The following is a 17,430-nucleotide window of genomic DNA, read 5'->3' as shown; positions in this document are numbered from 1 at the left end:
TCTGGGATATATTTGCATCCAGATATTATTTCCTATTTATAAATTAGCCTGGGAGGGGTAGGTAGGTGGCCTGAAGGAGAATGGAGAGTGTATTTGAGGGGGAGGGGAGGGAAACAATGAAAAATGTGTCCAATATTCAGTAAGTATTTTGTATGTCTATTAAATACATAGTTTGTGACAACTTACCAATGTGCAGGTGTGCTAGACACTTTTGGATGGGAGAGGCAGGTGATAGGTAGAGAGGGGGTTAAAAGCTCAAGGTCTGTGGAAGGACAGAGTGGAAACAACACTTTGCCTAGGCCAGGTGGGAGAAGGCAGCACCAAGGGGGTGAATTTGAACTAGGTCTTAAGAATGAATTGGAATTTTCCAATCAAAAAAGAGAAAAGAAAGGGCATTCCAGAAAACAGAGTAACAGGGGCTTGAAAAATCCCAGCATGCCTGGGCAACGCAAGAAGCTAGAGTGCAGTGTGTGTCAGGAACCAAGGTGGGAAGGCTGCGATAATAATAATAATAGCTGACGTTTTGCGGGTACTGCTTATGTGTCAGACACAGCTTAAGCGCTTACCCATATTATCTCAGCTTGTAAGTGTAGAGCCAGGGTTTTGAGCCAGAGCCCACACTCAAGCAGAGTTCAGTTCTCCACATTGTCAAGGAGAATGAATGCCAGGCTAAGCTCCCAGGAGGGGTGAAGAGTTGGGCAAGATTTTACCCTTTGGAACATGACGCATTTTGACTGTGCTTTAGAAAGACCATTCTGAGAGCCATGTGGAGACAGGCTGTGCAACATCTCATGAGTGACAGAAAACAAGAGATACTGCCCTACCATCAGGAAACTGAAAGTCTTTGACAAACAAAACTCGCAAATGAGCCAATTAAATGCTGGAGTTATTACCACAGGATAGAATTGAATATGAGACCTGAAAGGGTTTAGAGAAAGCTGAGCAAGCTAATTGCATTGAACTGAATGCATTCATTTTAACTTGAGAGAAGGGAGTGTTGAGGAGTCCAAATAAGATTTTCTTTGCCTTTTTGCAGTGGAACGACCTCTATTTAGTCCCCAGAGAAGCTGAGAAACCAGAAGCCAACATCCTGCTCCACTTACCTGATTTTATGGAAGTGCAGCCCACAGCCACATGCAGCGTCGAGGTGAACTCTGATGAAGACAGCATGATCCAGAGCACGGATTTCAGAGCTCAAGTGCCACTCCACTGTTTACTCACTGGATGACTTTAGGTAAATTACCTGATTACTTTGTGCCTTAATTTTGTTACCTGTGAGATTCAGGTAATAGTGGTTGTATTAGTTCCCAAGGCTGCCACAACAAAGTACATACGTTAAAAAGCTGAAGTACATACCATGGTTCATAATAACAGGCACTACTTTGCGACACACATCAAAACGTTACTATTATTATTTCTGTATTATGTTAAAGATGTTTTAGTGTATCTGGGAGCATTTCTTTAATGTTTTTTATGCACAGAAAGGTACACTATGTACTACACACTAAGACAAACATTTGACTAACTGATGTTAGACATGAACTGTACCTAACTGTTCTGAGTTACATACAAATTCGACTTAAAGACAGATTTAGGAACAGAACTCATTCGTAATCTGGGGACTGCCTGCACTGCAAAATGGGTGCCTTAAAGCAATAGAAATTTATTCTCTCACAGTTCTGGAGCCTAAAAGTTCACATTCAGGGTGTCGGTAAGGCAATGCTCCCTCCATGATCCTTTCATGCCTCTCTCTGCTTTTGGTAGCCCAGGTGTTCCTTGGTTTGTGGCAGCGTCACTCCAATCTCTGCCTCTGCATATGGTTGCCCTCCCTGTGTGTCTGTCTGTCTCTTCTCTCTTCTTGAAAGGACACCAGTCATACTGGATTAGGGCCTACGCTACTTCAGTATGACCTCATGTTAACTGATTACATCTGCAAATATGCCGTTTCCAAATGCGGTTGCATTGAGTTATTGGGGATTAGGACTTGAACATATATTTTTGAGGAACAGAAATCAACTCATAAAAGTAGTCCCTACCTCCCAGGTTTGCAGTGAGGATTAAGTAAATTGGTATATGCATGTATTTAGAGCAGTAGTAATTGTTATTATTGTCATCAATGGCATCATTCACTTGGGCTGGGATGGGAAAGAAGATGCTCTAGACCTTCAGTGCTTACTCCCCTCCCCTTCGCTCTAACCAGGCATGCCCCTGCTCTGTGCACTGCAAACTCAACCTTCCAGATCCATGCTGCCATGCAGATAGCCGTGGTGATGAGGGATACAGGAGCTCTGAGCACAGGGGAAGATTATCCAATAGGCAAGGTAAACATTGTGCTTACCTTGCTTACCAGATTATCTGTAGTGAACATCTTTGATGTGGTGAAACCCATGTGAAATTGTTCACTACAGATTAGTAAGTAAGCACAAATAAGTCTGTGCCTACCTTGCTTACTGGGTCATCTACCCCTGTCAGGGATTGTACATTTGAAAAGAGGCTTTGATTCTGTAGGAAGATGCTGTGGGGTCAGAAGAGGGGCCATACCTAGAAGCAGAGTCTTTGATGTGGTGAAAAATGAGAAATTGTTCACTACGGATGATCTGGTAAGAAGGTAGGCACTGTGTTTACCTTGCCTATTGGATAATCCGCCCCTGTCCATGCACATATTGGGCATGATGATGATTAAACACTCATGTGCAGCACAGATTTGGGCCTGCATGTGCCAGTGCAGTGCTCTGCTGTTGGGGAGCCATTTGTTAGTCAGTTGGCATGGAGTTCCGAGGGCCTGCACACCAGGCCTACTGCGAGGTTGTCTGCTCCAGAAAAGGTAATGCAAGTTGCCAAGCGATGCAGAGAGGCCACAGCTGCCAGCTCTCAGGAATAGTACCTCCAGTTCCCACTAGGCCCATTTCAAATGCAAGGGCCTGGGAAGACCTCCAAAAGTATCATTTGGAGCCTCTATTTCCCAGTCCCAGCCTGTCCCACAAGTCACAGGATAGCGACTGCTGAGCACACCAAGTCTGTGCTTCCTGCTGGCAGAAACTGAAGTGTTCTCTGGAGTGCTCACCCTATTAACCTACCCTGGTTTCTTAGGGCTCTTGGCTTCTTTAAATACAGGCTCTCCTACATTTGGGAGTCATTTGTTTCTTCTGCTGTCCAGGATTCTGGCTTAAAGAATACAAACACAAAGAACTGAGTCAAGCGGGGCTCCAAATGTCACCTTTATTTCCCAAAGTGAGGGCTTGGCAGTAAACAATGTAGAATTGAGGCCAAAATGGAACCTTTATCACTTCCTTCCTCTGAATCAGACCTACCTTTTGTGGTAAAGACAGCCACAAATGCCTTGACCCTCCTCCTATCATGAGTAAGATCTGTGTCCCCTACTGCTGAATCTGGGTGGGATCTTTGACTGCTTTGGCCAATAGAACATGGGAGGAATCGACACTGTTCTAGTTTCCTAGCTGCTCCTGCTTCTGGTTTTTAGGAACATTCACTCTTGGAGCTATAAGTGGTGTGTGAGAAGTCTACCCTTCTGGAGGGAATTCGTAGTGAGGCTCTGAGACTACATGGAGAGGAAGAGGCATCCAGCTGAGCCCAGCCTTTCAGCCACACCTGCCTAGGTACCAGGCATATGAGTGAACCCCCCAGCCCAGCCCAGTCACACCTGGTGAGGGGTAACATTGTGATATAAAGTGACTATTGTTTTAACCTATTAAGCTTTGGAGTAGTGAGTTACTCAGCAATAGGTAATCAGAACACTCACTCAGTCCCAGATGGAGAAACTGGAATACAGAGAGGAGAGGTCTAGCTTGACTGAACAGGCAGGTACTCTTTGGTTGTGCTGAAAGCCCAAGGAGAGCCCAGAGTCCAGTGAGTATTAGCCTTTCACCAATTTCATTAATCAGATAAACCTTTCTGGGAAGGCGAAAGTAAAAAGGTAGAGAGAAAGAGAAAGTACCCCTCTTTTTTGTCTTACTTAGTGCTGCCATCACAAAAAATACCACAAGTGAGTGGCTTTAAAGAACAGAAATTTATTGTCTTGCAGGTTTGGAAGCTAGAAGTCCAAATCGGCATTGGCTCTAGGGGAGAGTCCTTCCTTGTTGGTAACACCAAATGTTCCTTGGAGTCCCCTGTTGTTCCCTGGCATTTGCCTTCGCCCTGTGTGTTTGTCTCTGTGTCTATTTTGCTCTTTTTATAAGACACCACTTAGAAGTGATTAGGTTTAGGTTTAGTTACAGGTACACATATTTTTGGGTGACACAATCCAATCCATAACACCTTCCTAGGACTTCATGAGAGAGTGGAAGTATTTGTGGAAGTTTCTTCTGTGCAAACCTGGGGATGGAAGAGTAAATATTATTTGCTAACTGAAAAGCAGAAACAGGTTTTTTGGTTTGACTTTGCAAGGTAAAGATGTGCTTGGAACTCGTTAGACAGAATCTTAGTTTTCTCTTCCTAATTTGTCTTCAATCCAGATCAGACCAGTCCCATTATAAGCTCTCTTGGCACTTTTTATTTCTCCTTTAAGGTCTTTATCACAACTATAATTAATTGTTAGTAGGATTATCTGTTTAAAATCTCTCGCCTCTTCCACGAAAAAGTACCATGATGGCAGGAAGTTTGTTTTCCACAGAACAATGCCAGGCACCTAGCACAGTGCCTTGCTCATAAGTGATGCCTAGGGAGTATTTGTTGAGTGGACAAATGAATAAACAAGGTGTCCCTAATGTTCAGCTTGCTGAGCTCTGACCTCACGTACTCTTCAGGCCTCATCCTATGAGCCCACACTGCTCCTCTCCTGTTCCTCAGCCTCCATGTGGGGGCTTTTCTGCAAGGGGTTCACACCCTTGGCCTTGCCTGTGTGACCCACTTATAGCACAATTACGCTTTCTTTAGTTTGCAATCAGTTGCATTGTGTCAGCAGGAGTAGCAGAAACATCTAAGCATCGGGAGGTAGATTTTTCTGTCCCCACCTTCTACCACTAAACTGGTTGTGTGACCCTAAGCAACTCATTTAACACATTCAATCCCAGCATCATCTTCCCTGCTCCGCCCTCTCCACAAGGGAGTTGTGGGAATCCAATCAGAAAATGGAAACCAAGACATTCTGTAAAGCTCTTCTGAAAAGTTGACATCAGCAGTGGAAGTATGCTCACACGATTTAAATAGTATCCAGACAAGTCCTTTGTCCGTGGCTCAGGAATTTGCTGCTTTGCAAAAGGAATGTGAAGTTGTTCTGGATAGCAGTTATGTGGGGGGGAGGGGGGATGTGGGGATGGCTGTGTGCATATATGTGTATTGTGCGTATGTGTGTGTGGATTTGTGTGTGTGCGCGTATGTGTATGTGTGTGTTGTACCCGGACATGTGCAGAAGCAGTGCTGCTGAGGTGGGTGCCCCTTTCAAATATCATATCCAGGGAATGATTCCTGGCCAATAAATTCCTTGTGACCCTGTAATTCCTGAGCATCTACTCCCTTCTCTGAATGTCATCCCTAGGGGCTTATGTTTCTCAAACAGTTCTGTAATCAATTAGAAGAGTTTGGCAAAAATCAATAAAAGCATCCTGTAAGAATCAATTAGTTGTATGAAGTTTACAATAAAGAGTATTGTAAATGCTATTACTCATTGTAAGTTGCATGTCACACATCTTTTATATCTGTAAAATTTATGATAAGCCTATGGACGTATACACATGTATACATTTTTGCCCCCTTGGGGAACTGTTGTTAAGCATGTACTGGCACAGGCTATCTGGGTAGTCGAGGCAGCAGCATCATTCATTGGGCTGTCTCTCTGTGTCTGAGCAACTGGACCACCACCTATAGCGGGGGCGTAGGGGCAGAAGGGGATATGAACTTTTAAATTTAGCAGGACAAGGCTAGGCAATTGCAATTATTGACTGTAATCTTTCCAGACCCTTGCCATGCCCCTCTGTAACAACCCCTGACGTCTCTTTTCTAGGGCTTGCTTCTTCGGTACTCCAGTTTCCCCAGTAACTCTGAATGCCCTTCCCCCTTTAAGGGATCCCCCTTTAAGTCACCTCCTGCTTATACCCTGGCCCAAGCCTGAGCCCCATGTCCTGTGTCCTGCAAGGTGAATGTGTAAACACACATCAGAATGGGCCCAGTGTGCTTCTCTGTTGGTTAAACAGGCCCTCTGGGGAAGAGCAGTGTCTGGACAGACACCAGAAAGCTATTCTTGTGTTTCCATGCTTTAATTGCAAAGACTTTCCTTGAGTTGCCTTTTATTACAAGCATAGATGCAAAGAGCCTACTGATTTCGCTAGGAAGCAGCTGACATCTCTGAAGTAGGTGCCTCCTGACTTGAGGAGTGTTAATTCTCAGTTGAGGACGGTATCTTTTCTGCCAGAGCCATTTCTCTAGGGCTGACTCGCCACTGCAAGATTCAATGGCTGTTTTTGTTTTCTTTTTAAGGGAGGGCTCACACCTCAGTTCACCAGATTATTTTTCATTTGAACAAGTGCACTCTTGGAAGACTCTGGGGGCAATGATTTTCCTGCCTGTCCTAGCAGCTTCTGGCTCTCAGGCAGCAGATCAGTTCCTGTACATCCTGCCTGTGTCACCAGATGCTCCTATCATTCAGCCACCTACCTAACTCAAAACCAAAAAACTAAAGCAGTTGCTGAGTCGATTCTGACTCATGGTGACCCCATGTGTGCAGAACAGAATGGCTTCAAAGGGTTTTCAAGGCCGTGACCTTTCTGAAGCAGATCGCCAGGCCCCTTTCTTCTGAGAGGCCTCTGTTGGGTTCAAACGACCAGTCTTTCCATTAGTAGTCAAATGCTTACCCATTTGCACCTCTCAGGAACTCCTACCTAACTCATGAGGGACCAGAGTGTTGGGGTGAGGTGCGGGGTGTAGGGGAAGGAGGCCACCTGTCTTTGCTCTGATCTCAGGCCTGACAATGAATGCACACTCTGCCTCTCAGACTCTGAGAGCTTTTACAGTGTTGCTTGAGATAATCATACTCCAGGAAGAATAAAGGCCTCCGTGTTTCATGCCTGCTGCCTGAGCCTGGCATTGCTTCATACTCACTGTCCCCATCCCCGCACACCATAAAAAAAAAATAGGTGGTCCTAATTGTTAAAATGTCAAATCTGCAAAGAAAAAAGCCTCTCAGTGAAAGTTTTGAGAGAGAAAGCCCTGTAACTAAGTGTATAAGCGTTTTTGCAGAACTGATAAGTCACCCAAAGATTAGTGCCATAAAAAAATTGACATATTGATCCCATTGTTAGAGAAAAACATTGGTCAGGTGCTCATGTCATGCCATCCAATCAATTTTACTACAGCTGATAAGCTGGGAGTATTCATTGGAGAGCATGTTAACATCTTAATTCATGCATTCCATAATTTTATCATAAGCCACAGCATGGCTTCTGGGGATAACTGTATAGCTTTTAATGGCAGGTGCCTCAAAGCAGAAGTCATGTGGTATTTCTCAACAGTTATTAAAATGGAGACACATATGAGGTTAACTAGAGAACATCTTCTGGTCCTTGGATCCAAATGAGACAGCTCCTGACCAGCGATTGTCATTAGCTTCTGTCAAGTTGGTCCCCGATTCATGGGGACCCCATACACAATGGAATGAAATGTTGCCCAGCCCTGCACCATCCCCACGATAGGTTGTGGATTGGACCCTTGTGACCCATAGGGTTTTCATTGGCTGATTTTTGCAAGCCTGTCTTAGTCTGGAAGCTCCACTGAAACCTGTTCATCTTCATAGCAACATGCAAGCCTCCACTGACAGACATGTGGTGGCTGCTCATGAGGTGCGTTGGCCAAGAATTGAACCCAGGTCTCTTACATGGAAGGGGAGAAGTCTACCACTGAACCAATGCTTGTATGCAATTCACATGGGAATGTGCTTCTCCACACACAAACGAGAAAGGCCCAGCTAATACCAGGTGCTCATAAGTTATAACTACTATTGTTTTACTGTGCTTGCATTGCATTGAATTGGACTCTGTTCCAGTTTTCTATGCACAGGGGTTTGCACAATGTTTTACAGCCATTACATCATGACTTTCTCGGGCTGGTTTACCTCCCTGGTGTCACCCAGGAGACTTAGAGCTTTCTAGGATGCTAAAACTAGAGCAGCCCCATTTCCCCTGGAGGCTCGTTTCTACACAGCGCTGATAGCACTTACCATGACCCAGCAGTGAAGCATGAGGCTGACTTACCTTCACCAGCCCCCACCCTGTCATGGCCGTGCCATTCGAACATTGCCCAAATGTTTGCAGCCACACGCAAATCCTGAACAAACAATTGCTCACAGAGTTAAATTGTTTGTGGTATTTAGTATTCTGTGCTGCTGTTGTCTCTCACACACTTTATGATTTTCAAATGCAACTGGCAGCAAGCATGTTTTTGGAGAGGGTCCGCAGCAGAGAAGCAGTGTGTGGTGAGAACTTTTGGTCCATTCCAGCCCCCTGTCCTCCCTCCCCCACCTTGCACCTGATGTGGTTATTCCATACTAAAAATAGGAGTGTTATCACAGCTCTTCTGCAGGTGGGAAGCTTTATGGAAAGAGAGAGATTGTTTTTTCCGGCTCCCTTCCCAAGTCCTTGGGTGCCAGATGGAGGGACGCTGTGTGATTATAATGGGTGTGCGTGGCAGGGTGGGGGGTGCACGCTCCACTTGTGCTCACAGCCATGGCCAGGCCAGGGCAGTAGAGCTTTCTGGGTTCTCTGCACTCACAGGATGATCTCACACTGCAGCAAAAAAAAACTTGTATATGTTTTAAAAAAAGATCTTAGAAATCTGCTGAATTTTGCTCTTTTATTGCCATACTTGTGATAATACTTGGGAAAAAAAAGAGATTAGGGAGTATTAGATGTAAATGTGTGGAGAATAAATTCTTAAGTATGTATTCAGTTCCTGCTCTATATAACGCAAGAAAGACTTTCCCAGCCATTGGACTACTGAAACCACCTCATAATGAAGTTCTGTGGTCACTGTCAAGGAGTTCACAGTCTAGTCCCAGAGTCTAAGAATAAACATACAAGTTTTAGTAATATAAGAAATAGTTCACAATAACAACTTTTTAGCATGTATAGAATTGTCTCTTATTTTTTCCAGAAAACCTCTCTGAGGAAAGTAGCTGGCACAACTATGCAAATATACCCAACTAAGCCATTAGTCCCTTGTCTTGGGAGGAATGGATGAGCAGGAGTGAGCTAAGGTGAGGGAGTGTGGTATAGGTGGTTGGATTTTCCAGTAAGCAAAAAAGTATGTCCTAAAAGAACCACTCTAGCCCTAAACTAAGAGTCCCTGGGTTATGCAGACAGTTAAGTGCTTGGCTACTAAGGGAAAGGTTGGCAATTTAAATCCACCCAGAAGTGCCTCTCAAGAAAGGCCTGGTGATCTGCTTCCAAAGATCACAGCCACTGAAACCCCTACGGAGTTCTACCCCGACACACATGGGCTTGCCATGAATTGGAATCGGCTCCACAGTTTTGCTTTGTTTTGTTTTTGGTCTTGGCTGGATGCTAGATTCAAGTTGTGGCAATAAAGAATATCAGCACTGGCAAGATGTGGGAATGAGCTCTATTCAGAGTTACCGAAGGCATTTTGCCCCAGTACATTGTCATTTCTCCTGAATATGCTGCAATGGGCTTGATTACATTCCTTTGCAAGAGAGGATGTCTCTCCTGCCCAAAGTGATGGCAGGCACTTAGGAGAATATCCCGTATGATTCATTGTCAGCTAAGCTGCTACAATGAAAAAATCTCCCAGTCAAGTGGATCAACATTTGTTAGGGGCTGTAGAGTCACTTACAACTGTGAGCAACCCTATGTACAACAGAATGAAACACTGCCTGGTCCTGGGCCATCCTCACAATCGTTATGTTTGAGCCCATTGTTGCACACACTTTGTCAATCCATTTAGTTGAGGGTCTTCCTCTTTTTTGCTGACCCTCTACTCTACCAAGCATGATGTCCTTCTCTAGGGACTGATCCTTCCTGATAACATGTCCAAAGTATGTGAGATGAAGTGTTGTCATCCTCGTTTCTACGGAACATTTTGGCTGTACTTCCTCCAGGACAGATGTGTTCATTCTTCTGGCAGTCCATGACATAGTCAATATTCTTGGCCAACACCATAATTCAAAGGCATCAATTCTTCTTCAGTCTTTCTTATCCATTGTCCAGCTTTCCCATACTCAAGAGGTGATTGAAAATATCATGGCTTGGGTCGGGTTCATCTTAGTCCTCAAGGTAACATCTTTGCTTTTTACACTTAAATTTAGAGAGGTCTTTTGCAGCAGGTCTGCTAATGCAATATGTGATTTGATTTCTTGACTGCTGCTCTCATGGGTATTAACTGTGGATCCTAGTAAAATGAAATTCTTGATAACTTCAATATTTTTTCCATTTATCATGATGTTGCTTATTGGTCCAGTTGTGAGGATTTTTTTTTTTCTCTTTATGTTGAGGTGTAATCCATACTGAAGGCTATAGTCTTTGACTTTTATCAGCAACTGCTTTAAGTCCTCTTCAATTTCAGCAAGAAAGGTTGTGTCATCTGCATACTGCAGATTGTTAATGATTCTTCCTCCAATCCTGATGGTGCGTTCTTCTTCATACAGTCCAGCTTCTTGGATTATTTGCTCAGAATACAGATTGAATAAGGATACAACTCTGACACACACCTTTCCCGATTTTAAGACTCCTGTTCTATGTACAGGTTCTGGATGAGCACAATTAACTGTTCTGGAATTCCCATTCTTTGAAATGTTATCCATAATTTGTTATGATCCACACAGTCAAATACCTTTGCATAGTCAATAAAACACAGGTAAACATCTTTCTGGTATTCTCTGCTTTCAGCCAAGATCCATCTGATATCAGCAATGATATTCCTCGTTCCACGTCCTTTTCTCAATCAAGCTTGAATTTCTGGCAGTTTCCTGTTGAAGTACTGCTGCAACCATTTTTCAATTTTCTTCAGCATAATTTTACTTGTATGTGATATCAACGGTATTGTTTGATAATTTTTGAATTCTTTTGGATCACCTTTCTTTGGAATATGCACAAATATGGATCTCTTCCAGTGCGTCGGCTAGGTAGCTAGCTGTCTTCTAAATTTCTTGGTATAGATGAGTGAGCACGTCTAGCACTGCATCTGTTGAAACATCTCAACTGCGTTCCTTCAATTCCTGGAGCCTTGTTTTTCACCAGTGCCTCCAGTGCAGCTTGAACTTCTTCCTTCAGTACCACTGGCTCTTGGTCATATGCTACTTTCTGAAATGATTGAATGTCGCTCAATTCTTTTTGGTACAGTGACTCTGTGTATTCCTTCCATCTTCTTTTGATGCTTCCTGTGTTGTTCAATATTTTGCCCATATCCACTAAAAAAGCCATTGCCATCGAGTAGATTCCTACTTATAGCAACCCTATAGGACAGCGTAGAACTGCCTTATAGGGTTCCCAAGGAGAGGCTGGTGGATTCGAACTGCTGACCTTTTGGTTAGCACCCGAACTCGGAACCACTGTGTCATCAGGGCTCTGTTTTGCCCACAGAATTCTTCAATTTTGCAACTTGAGGCTTGAACTTTTACTTCTTTCAGCTTGTAGAACACTAAGTGTGTTCTCCCCTTTTGGTTTTCTAACTCCAGGTCTTTGCACATTTTATGATAATATTTTGTCTTCTCCTACTACCCTTTGAAATCTTCTGTTCAGCTCTTTTACTTCATCATTTCTTCCATTCCAACACATGTCTGTCAATTTGTTGTACTGTGGTGGCTTGTGTGTTGCTGTGATGCTGGAAGCTATGCCACCAGTATTTCAAATACCAGCAGAGTCACCCATGGTAGGCAGGTTTCAGCTGAGCTTCCAGACTAAGACAGGCTAGGAAGATGGATTTGGTGATCTATTTCTAAAAAAACTGGTGAGAAAAAACCTTATGAATAGCAGTGGGCCACTGTCTGGTATAGTGCTGGAAGATGAGCCCCTCAGGTTGGAAGGGGGTCAAAATACGACTGGGGAGGAACTGCCTCCTCAAAGTAAAGTTGACCTTAATGATGTGGATGGAGTCAAGCTTTTGGGATCTTCATTTGCTGATGTGACAAACCTCAAAAGGAGAAGAAATACCTGCAAACATCCATTAATAAATCAGGATGTAGAATGTATGAAGTATGAATCTAGGAAAGTTGAAGTTACAAAAAATTAAATGGAATGTTCAAAGATCAATATCCTCAGCATTATGAGTTGAAATGGATTGGTACTGGCCGTTTGAAGTGGACAATCTCTACTGTGGAACCATGGTGGTGCAGTGGTTAAGAGCTATGGTGAGCTATGGCTGCTTACCAAAAGGTTGGCAGTTCAAATCCACAGCTGCTCCTTGGAAACGCTGTGGAGCAGTTATACTCTGTCCTATATGTTGGAATTGACTTGTTGGCAATAAGTTTGGTTTTTTTTGGGGGGGGGCGGGTTATGCTGTACAACACCAGGGATGACAAATTGAAGAGAATGGTGTTGCATTCAATGTCAAAAAGAACATTTCAAAGTCTATCCTGAATACAATGCCATCAGTGATAGGATAATATCTCTATGCCTACAAGGAAGACCAGCTAATATGACTGTTATTCAAATTTACACACCAACCACTACTGCCAAAAATAAACTGAAGATTTTTACCAATTTCTGCACTCTGAAATTGATCAAACATGCAATTAAGATGCATTGATAATTACTCGTTGGAATGCAAAAGTTGGAAACAAAGAAGAAGGATCGGTAGTTGGAAAATATGGCCTTGCTAATAGAAATGATGCCGCAGATCGCATGATAAGAGTTTTGCAAAACCAACGACTTCTTCATTGCAAATCCCTTTTTTCAACAACATAAATGTACTATACATGTGGGTCTCACCTGATGGAATACACAGTAATAAAAAAGATTACATTTGTTGAAAGAGACGATGGAGAAGCTTAGTATCAGTCAGAACAAGGCTAGGGGCCGACTGTGGAACAGACCATCAATTACTCAGATGTAAGTTTAAGTTGAAGCTAAAGAAAATTAGAACAATTCCACAAGAGTGAACTACAACTTTGACTATATCCCACCTGAATTTAGAGACCATCTCAAGAGAGATTTGCCACATTGAAAGCTAAAGACCAAAGACTAGAGGAGTTATGGAATGACATCAAGCACATCATACATGAAGAAAACAAAGTCATTCAAAACACAGGAAAGAAAAGAAGACCACAGTGGATGTCAGAAGAGACTCTGAAACTTGCTTTTGAATGTAGAGTAGCTAATGTGAATGAATCAACACAGTTGTTAGGTGCTGTCCAGTTGGTTCCAACTCATAGCGACCCTATGCACAACAGAATGAAACACTGCCTGGTCCTGAGCCATCCTTACAATCGTTGTTATGCTTGAGCTCATTGTTGCAGCCACTGTGTCAATCCACCTCGTTGAGGGTCTTCCTGTTTTCCACTGACCCTGTACTCTGCCAAGCATGATGTCCTTTTCCAGGGACTGATCCCGCCTGACAACATGTCCAAAGTATGTAAGACACAGTCTTGCCATCCTTGCCTCTAAGGAGCATTCTGGCCGCACTTCTTCCAAGACAGATTTGTTCGTTCTTTTGGCAGTCCATGGTATATTCAATATTCTTTTCCAACACCACGATTCAAAGACATCAACCCTTCTTCGTTCTTCCTTATTCATTGTCCAGCTTTCACATGCATATGATGCGATTGAAAATACCATGGCTTGGGTCAGGCACACCTTAGCCTTCAGGGTGACATCTTTGCTCTTCAACACTTTGAAGAGGTCCTTTGCAGCAGATTTGCCCAATGCAACGCGTCTTTTGATTTCTTGACTGTTGCTTCCATGGCTGTTGATTGTGGATCCAAGGAAAATGAAATCCTTGACAACTTCAATCTTTTCTCCGTTTATCATGATGTTGCTCATTGGTCCAGTTGTGAGGATTTTTGTTTTCTTTACGTTGAGGTGCAATCCATACAGAAGGCCGTGGTCTTTGATCTTCATTAGTAAGTGCTTCAAGTCCTCTTCACTTTCAGCAAGAAAGGTTCTGTCATCTGCATAACGCAGGTTGTTAATGAGTCTTCCTCCAATCCTGATGCCCGTTCTTCTTCATATAGCCCAGATTCTCGTATTATTTGTTCAGCATACAAATTGAATAGGTATGGTGAAAGAATACAACCCTGACGCACACCTTTCCTGACTTTAAGCCAGTCAGTATCCCCTTGTTCTGTCCGAACAACTGCCTCTTGATCTATGTAAAGGTTCCTTATGAGCACAATTAAGTGTTCTGGAATTCCTATTCTTTGCAGTGTTATCCATAATTTGTTATGATCCACACAGTCGAATGCCTTTGCATAGTCAATAAAACACAGGTAAACATCCTTCTGGTATTCTCTGCTTTCAGCCAGGATCCATCTGACATCAGTAATGATATCCCTGGTTCCACGTCCTCTTCTGAAACCGGCCTGAATTTCTGGCAGTTTCCTGTCGATATACTGCTGCAGCCGCTTTTGAATGATCTTCAGCAAAATTTTGCTTGTGTGTGATATTAATGATATTGTTCTATAATTTCCACATTCGGTTGGATCACCTTTCTTGGGAATAAGCATAAATATGGATCTCTTCCAGTCAGTTGGCCAGGAAGCTGTCTTCCATATTTCTTGGCCTAGACGAGTGAGCACCTCCAGCGCTGAATCTGTTTGTTGAAACATCTCAATTGATATTCCATCAATTCCTGGAGCCTTGTTTTTCGCCAATGCCTTCAGAGCAGCTTGGACTTCTTCCTTTAGTACCATCGGTTCCTGATCATATGCCACCTCTTTGAAATGGTCGAATATCGAGTAATTCTTTTTGGTATAATGACTGTGTATTCCTTCCACCTTCTTTTGATGCTTCCTGCGTAGTTTAATATTTTCCCCATGGAATCCTTCACTATTGCAACTCGAGGCTTGACTTTTTCTTCAGTTCCTTCAGCTTGAGAAATGCCAAGTGTGTTCTTCCCTTTTGGTTTTCCATCTTCCAGCTCTTTGCATATGTCATTATGATACTTTACTTTGTCTTCTCGAGAGGCCCTTTGAAATCTTCTGTTCAGCTCTTTTACTTCATCAATTCTTCCTTTTGCTTTAGCTGCTCGAGGCTCAAGACCAAGTTTCAGAGTCTCCTCTGACATCCATCTTGGTCTTTTCTTTCTTTCCTGTCTTTTCAGTGACCTCTTGCTTTCTTCATGGATGATGTCCTTGATGTCATTCTACGACTTGTCTGGTCTTTGGTCACTAGTGTTCAATGCATCAAATCTATTCTTCAGATGGTCTCTAAATTCAGGTGGGATATACTCAAGGTCATATTTTAGCTCTCGTGAACTTGCTCTGATTTTCTTCAGTTTCAGCTTGAACTTGCATATGAGCAATTGATGGTCTGTTCCACAGTCGGCCCCTGGCCTTGTTCTGACTGATGATATTGAGCTTTTCCATTGTCTCTTTCCACAGATGTAGTCAATTTGATTTCTGTGTTGCATCTGGCGAGATCCATGTGTATAGTCGCTGTTTATGTTGGTGAAAGAAGGTATTTGCAGTGAAGTAGTAGTTGTTCTTGCAAAATTCTATCATTTGATCTCCGGCATTTTTTCTATCACCAAGGCCATATTTTCCAACTACTGATCCTTCTTCTTTGTTTCCAACTTTTGCATTCCAATCGCCAGTAATTATAATGCATCTTGATTGCATGTTTGATCAATTTCAGACTGTAGCAACTGATAAAAATCTTCTATTTCTTCATCTTTGGCCCTAGTGGTTGGTGCGTAAATTTGAATAATAGTCATATTAACTGGTCTTCCTTGTAGGTGTATGGATATTATCCTATCACTGACAGCGTTGTACTTCAGGATAGATCTTGAAACATCCTTTTTGATGATGAATGCAACACCGTTCCTCTTCAAGTTGTCATTCCCAGCATAGTAGACTATATGATTGTCGGATTCAAAATGGCCAATACCAGTCCATTTCAGCTCACTAATGCCTAGGATATCGATGTTTATGCATTCCATTTCATTTTTGACGATTTCCAATATTCCTAGATTCATACTTTGTACTTTCCAGGTTCCTATTATTAATGGATGTTTGCAGCTGTTTCTTCTCATTTTGAGTCGTGCCACATCAGCAAATGAGGGTCCCAAAAGCTTTACTCTATCCATGTCATTAAGGTCGACTCTACTTTGAGGAGGCAGCTCTTCCCCAGTCATCTTTTGAGTGCCTTCCAACCTGGGGGTCATCTTCCAGCACTATATCAGACAATGTTCCGCTGCTATTCATAAGGTTTTCACTGGCTAATGCTTTTCAGAAGTAGACTGCCGGGTCCTTCTTCCTAGTCTGTCTTAGTCTGGAAGCTCAGCTGAAACCTCTCCTCCATGGGTGACCCTGCTGGGATCTGAATACCAGCGGCATAGCTTCCAGCATCACAGCAACACACAAGCCCCCACAGTACAACAAACTGACAGACATGTTGAATCAACACTATAGCCATTAAATTCTCACTCATGTCAGTCTAGACTGATGGCTAAATCTCCTCTGAGGGTGGGTGCCTTAGCCTGGGTTTCTTCATTAGAAAGCTGAGTCCGAGACAAGAGCTTGGTGCACAGGCTTTATTTGGGGGACTATATTTGAAGATCCAAGGGACTATGAGAGGGTTGCTGGGAAAACTGAAACAGGGAATGAGGTGAATCCAGTTCAGTTCAGGGTGAGTTATCAAGTTGGTCCTCACCGTGGGCAACTAAGGCACTGTCCCACTGGGACCTTCTAAGGAACTGTACAGACTATGCCTCAGAACTGTCCACCCAAGGGACCAAGGAGGGAAGCGTTTGTGTTTAGGCACCTGACTCCCCTTGTCAGTGTCCCATGAGGTGTAAACTCCTTTGCTCTTCCAGATTGCACCTGTGTGAGTGAGTGTCCAGTGGATCCTGCTGGCCTCCCATACAGTGGCTACAGAGAATTCCCAAGACAAAAAATGAGAGACACATGGAGCAGCCATCAAGTATACCTGTGAAAAGCTGATGAGGTAAAAGCTGGGTTCTGAGGATGGGATGTGAGGCCAAGTGACGTCTGATATGGTGGGCAAGATGTTCTGAATATCCCCTACTCATACTGTGTTGTGATTTCTGTTTATCTGCTTAGCATACTGAGCTGGGAGCTCCAAGAGAGTAAGTTCATGCTGATCTTTCTCACTGTTGTAGCCATGTTTCACAGCTGAGTGCCTGGTACATTAAGGCACTTAATTCATACTAAAAGAATAAAGGGATGTAACTCCACTCCAAATCTCTTATCATGGCTGGATGTTTGAGGGACTTGAAGTGAACACAGAAGGCTACTTAACGTGAATCGGGGACATAGAGTTCTCTCCCCTGTCCCTCTCCCACACACAGTTA

At 43.2% G+C, this 17,430-nt stretch overlaps 1 protein-coding gene across 1 annotated transcript in view; it reads left to right on the top strand.

Moving 5' to 3' along the window:
- The window catches only part of DDX10 (DEAD-box helicase 10), a 714,899-nt gene that overhangs the window by 417,877 nt on the left and 279,592 nt on the right, over window positions 1–17,430 (top strand). Inside the window, exons 19-20 of the transcript XR_007518135.1 lie at window positions 1,037–1,234; window positions 16,933–17,063. The gene's annotated coding sequence lies outside the window, so the exon portion shown is untranslated. The remainder of the gene's footprint in view (window positions 1–1,036; window positions 1,235–16,932; window positions 17,064–17,430) is intronic.

The sequence above is a fragment of the Elephas maximus genome, chromosome 7, assembly GCF_024166365.1.
Source record: "Elephas maximus indicus isolate mEleMax1 chromosome 7, mEleMax1 primary haplotype, whole genome shotgun sequence".
In the NCBI taxonomy this organism is placed as follows: Eukaryota; Metazoa; Chordata; class Mammalia; order Proboscidea; family Elephantidae; genus Elephas; species Elephas maximus.
Note: the sequence above shows the minus strand (reverse complement) of the source record. Positions and strands in the feature narration are given on the sequence as shown.